Consider the following 6,000-nt stretch of genomic DNA (forward strand, 5'->3'; position numbering starts at 1 on the left):
TTTGAAGGGTATATGATATTCATTAAATGTACATTTGTTTAAAAATAAAAACTTCACCTTCTCTTCTTCAATAAAATGTGTTCGTTCTTTCTTAAAGATTTAAAAATAAATATTAATATAAACACATTTGTTTATTTGCTGTTTAATATATACGAGATTTATTTTTAATATAAGTATTGTTATTAAAGAGGGGTTTTCATTTTTACATGAGAAATTTATGCTTAACCGATAAGCCTAAAAGTATGCTACATTTATTACACATAACTACTAGAAATATGGTGAATTTGTGTTCGATTTAATTTTGATAGAAAATATATTTCACCACAGCTCGCACACGATACTCTACTGAAGAACATCAGTTCACAGAACGAACGTGAATTAATTTTTGAAGGTTGAAGGAAATTGGTTTCCTAGGCTCTTTATGAAACATGTACTTTATCTATCGCCAAATTCAGGGTTCGTCATTGGGCCTCATGAATGAGCCGCGGATAATTGATAAATAATATTAAATATGACCTGTACTTTCTTAACAATAAAACATATAGGGTTAACCGGTCCACTACTTCTGGTACCCCCGCTTATAAAGGATAAAACTTAGTAAATCTCATATTAAGCGAACGGAATATCTAATTATATTCAAACTTAGCATTTATACTAATAAAAGAGTAAAGTGATTGACTGACTGACTTAACGGATGAAGATAGAATCTTGAAATTTTGGGTGAGGGTCACTCTTGGTCCAAAGGTGACCGACAAGGAAATTCGTACTAGAACGGTAAGAAAAGTACTAAATGTACTAAATTTTAAATGAGGGTCACTGACGGAACGTACAATAAAAATAGCATAGATTTTTTTGGACGTTCGAACTATAAGTATGCGAAAAGTACTAAAATGTACTAAATTTGGTACAATTTCGTAGCATTGGAATGCGAAATAGGGATGAGATGTAGGGTCTATTTAAGGAGGTGGTTTTGAAAGCCTGTACGAAGTGTGCTATATATTTGGAATCGTGAAGTTTGAAATTAACATTACGTCGGAGTGTAGGATTGGGATATGCACGTAGTTTTGGAACTTTTTTACTTATATTTACGAAAAGTACTAAATCGAACTATAATTAGTACAATTTGGATTTGTGTGAAAATATATTTCACCACAGCTCGCACACGATACTCTACTGAAGAACATCAGTTCACAGAACGAACGTGAATTAATTTTTGAAGGTTGAAGGAAATTGGTTTCCTAGGCTCTTTATGAAACATGTACTTTATCTATCGCCGGCTTCAAGAGAGCCTATTTCCAACATAAGGGACTGTAAATATGCACTCCCGCTATTTGAAGGGTGTTGAACACATTTGCAGAGAATTATCAATGTAAACCCTGTTTTGATATAGCCCCCGCCCAATATTAGGTATTTTGGATTCTTAAGAGTATTTACAAAAGGAGCGACTGACATTGCTGTTCCTAAGAGTATTTACAACAGGTGCTACTTTGCATTCCTTGTTTTAGGAGAGTATAAAACTTCTTTAAAAACACACACACAAAAACATAAAAGCTACAACCATTATATAATGATTGGGTATTTTTTGTATGTTCAGTTATATCCACATTTGTCATGTCTTAGTATATAAGTGAGTGAGTGACAGACAGATCATCGTCAGACGAAACGGCTGAAGCTAGAAGCTTGCAGTTTTGAGTGTGGGTTGTTGTTGGTGTGTAGGCGTGAGATTAGGCTGGGTTTTTGGAAAGTCGAACTAGAAGAGTACGAAAAATGCTAAAATGTACTAAATATTGTACCCTTTGTATTAGGCAAGGTGGAAGGGCTAGAATTCTGAAATTTGGAATGTGGGTCACGCATGGAAACTTAAAACGATGTACAAAAAGGTTTCTGGAAATTCGACCTATAAGAGTACGAAAAGTATTAAACGAATATATCTAGAATCTTGATATTTTATATTGGATACAGGTTGGAAAGTGGTGTTGATGTATGACAATTTTTTTTATTCGATCGTTCCCATCGCAACACTTTCCCGCTCCTGTCGAACGAGAGAGCCACCTTCCCTTAACTTAGGGAGCGCGCACACTTCATCTTCCGGAATATAGGCGTTAGTAGATTGGGAAAACCAGCTACAGTAAAATCTCAGCCCGATAAACACTAACAATTTACGGCAATAGATAATCACAACACACCAATAAAATAAATACAACTAATTGAAGATATACGCCTGGCAACAGTTGTTAGCTACACACTTTAAACGTAAGATACAGTTTTTAATGGCATGGAGAGGTTCAGATAATTATATACTATTATATAATTTGTTGTATTCTTCACATAAAAATCGAAGAGGATTACTTAATTCGTAATTCGATTTTGCTAATATAAAATTAAGGGGTATGTATTTTCCGGTACAACGTAACTGTACATTAAATTTAATTTTACCTAGTAAAAACTCAGATTTAATTAGGCTGCGCAGGAGTTTAATCGTTTTAGAAATTCGTACTTGTGTGTATAAAAAGTACTAAATTTGGTGCTATTTGCATTTAGATGAGCGCATACAGATGGAATCCTGAAAATAGGAATAAGGATTACTATTGGAGTACAAGATTGAGATACTTATATATACGAAAGGTACTAAATTTGGTACAAGCTGGAGTCTTCAAATTGTGAATTAAAATAAGTGTAGGATTGAGATAGTTTAGGAAAATTCGTACGTAATGGTACGAAAAGTATTAGATGGTACTAAATATGGTAGAGATCCTGAAATTAGGAATTTAAATTACTGTGGAAGTGTAAAAATGAGGTAGTTTTGAAAATTCGTACTTATGGTTACGAACAGTTTTAAATTTAACTAGATTTGGTGCAATTTCGATGTATGGAGGTTGAATCATGAAATTCGTAGTTATTTATGGGTATGAAAAGTTCCAAATGACACTACATTTGGAACAATTTGGATTTGGATGAACGGATAGACCTGGGATCCTGATATTTATTATTACAATTTGGATTTGTGGAAACGGATGCAGTTTGACTCCTGAAATTCGGGATAAAGATTACTTTTTGGGTGCAGGATTATGGAAGTCTTTATGCAAATGTTTGTAACAGGCAAAAGAAATCGAGATAACTTTTGAACCGTCCGTACATGTTTATCATATTTATATATAGCTCCTATATATAGTTTCGTCCGATTTTATGTAAATGCTGCACCAAACTCCCAAAAGTGCTCCAATTGAGACAAAATTTTGCACAGAGTACTGAATTAGGAATGGAGGGAGTGCCTTACATCAATTTCTGCATCTCAAATGAATAATCTGCCCGCCACACTTCAGACTTTGCCTTTCAGGATATTTTTGTTTTTGGGTGTTCGGACTGGATAAACGTCATTTTACCGCATTAGGTGGAGAACGTTTTTCGACGTTTGTGGGTGACAAATCTTCCTAACTACCCCTTTATATAGATACAGTCGTTTTTTGGTCTCAGTCGCATTATTTATACGAAGAGACTATATTTTAGTATTATGTGGTTGCTGTAATTTGGCATTCAGAACATTTTCAAAATAAGTCCTCGTTTCTAATAGACACCATACAAAAGTAACGCCCCCTTTTTTCAGTATGTTCAAGGTCGTATGCCAAGTTTCCAACCAACAATTGTCTGTAATTTTGTATTTCGTTTTCTGTTTTGCTCCTATCGATTTTATGTATTTAAAATGATCATCTTTAAATCGCCCGTTTGATACAAGCGGGAAGTTAAAGATTAAATGGGAGAGATATCACAAATTCGATTTACGAGTCTACTACCTCATTATCAGAATGTTCGATTTCTCCCCGTCCCTCAATTGAAGTTAATAGACAAACTAATTGCCAACTTCCTCCAGATGATCTACATCGTTGGTTTATTTCCCATTTCACTAAAATTTCTCAAGATCTACCTTTCACGTTTTCCACTTCTTTTGGATAACCGAGATAAATCATGTAAATTTGCTCAATCGGCTTATGATTACACCAAAATGCCAAAGGACAAAATGCACTTCCTTAAAACAACAACAATGTCCTGTGTTTAATAAACAATGATACAATGTTTACAATGACAGACGCACACAGACATTAATCTCTGCTCTAAATACCTTTAATCGTTTTGGTCACATTGTCCTGGACAATGGTCTGATTTACAAACACAGATAGGATATACTACAATACCTATAAAAGGAACACAAAAACAAAATAGCAGCTAACCACAAGGACATTTCACAGTAGACAAACTGCTATTACTACCTTTGTGTGTGCCGTGTATTCTTGAGGTCTTGAAGGTAGAACACGCGTCATAACCGCACAGCTGAAACCAATTTTTCGTAGTTGTGAACAACAACAACACTTTGGAAAACAATTTTTATTAATTAAGATATTTTAAGGCCTATTAAAAGTTTAACAAATTTCGTACACCAATTTTAACTAACATGCGGTCACATTCCCAGACACCCTTCCGCCAGTTAATTTGTTATGCTAGCTCATAAATATGAAAATTGTATTGCTTAGGAGTTTTTCACAATTTAGTTATTAAAAAAAGTTTTATAATTACGAAAATAAGGAAAAACAACTATCGAAAGTATTTGTTAAGAATTTTGAATTAATCTCAGACCCTGAAAACACATTTGAACTGGTGTGGATCGATATTGACAAATGCCAGGGTAATAGCAAATTATTCTATCTTATAGAAACCGAATAAGTTGGAGGTATATCTAATGGACCAATATTACAAATGTCGGTACCACAATGTCTCTAATTCTCTGAAATGCGAGCCACGTGTACTTCGTTGGAAAAAATGCGGATAGGGCTTTGAATATATCCTTTGTATGGCAAACACGTCTAATGGAGGATCTATTTGAAATATCTTGGACTTATATTTTCTGCAAACTTGATCTACTCATAAGTAAGAGAGGACCAATGGGTCCCATCTTCGGACATGATTTAGGCAGGGCAAAGATAATAGGTTGTGCAAAGTTTGGGTGAAATCGGATAGTCGGTTCGCATGATATTATAGAATAAATTTCAACAATATTTTGACTTTTTTGTAGGGAAGGTACCAGAAGGAGTTTACCGATATTCTGCATCTTCGAACTTGAACTAAGTTTAGAAGAAATATTACGATGTGCAAAGTTCGGATGAAATCGGTTACCTATGAACATTTGTAAATCAACTTCAAATTGTCTGAAACGGATTTGGGCCAAAGAAATGTGGGGTCTAAAACCATAATTTTGATAAGGCACATTTTTGTTGTATTAAAGAGTATATAACCCCATTAGCCATAAGGCAGAGGGTAGAAAAATCGAATTTCTGAAACCGAAAGGGGGCCCTTAAAATATGAAAAAATAAGGGGTTCCGCATAATTTATGTGTTTACAAATTTTGACATTGCAAATTTTCTGGGGATAAGTATTTATTTTGTCAAGTAAATGCGTCGAAAACCCTATAAATATCGAAAGGTGAACAGGGCCTTTATATGAGACTATGTCAAAATATGGACCTGAGCAAATATATTCCAGCTTCAGAAAACCCAATTTGCCAGATTACAGTGTTTTCAGATGGAAAATACTCGTAAATCAAAAAATTGGGCGGTGCCATTATATGGGAGCTATACCAAATCTTGGTCCGATATACAACATTTGCCAAACATCCTAGGAGTAATAGCAATACCAGTGCAAAAATGCAATGCTCTACCTTAAATATAACGATACCGATCGTGATTTCATCGGGACAGGAATGGTGTAATCGATATAGAATTATACATACTTTATGAGGCCTATGACAAATCTTTCGAGGTGTTGCAAAGAGAATGAAAACTTTAGGATACAGATTGAGATAAAACAAGTGGAAAAGCGTTAAGTTCGGCCGGGCCGAACTTTGGATACCCTCCACCATAGATATACTGACATATATTAGAAATGAAAATATAGGGAACATAACAAAAAGTGGACCTATACCGACATTTCTAAAAAGGGATTATGTAAACC

Source organism: Musca vetustissima, unplaced genomic scaffold (assembly GCF_032173495.1).
Source record: "Musca vetustissima isolate MV318-11 ecotype Yass unplaced genomic scaffold, APGP_CSIRO_Mvet_v1 utg19197, whole genome shotgun sequence".
Taxonomy (NCBI): Eukaryota; Metazoa; Arthropoda; class Insecta; order Diptera; family Muscidae; genus Musca; species Musca vetustissima.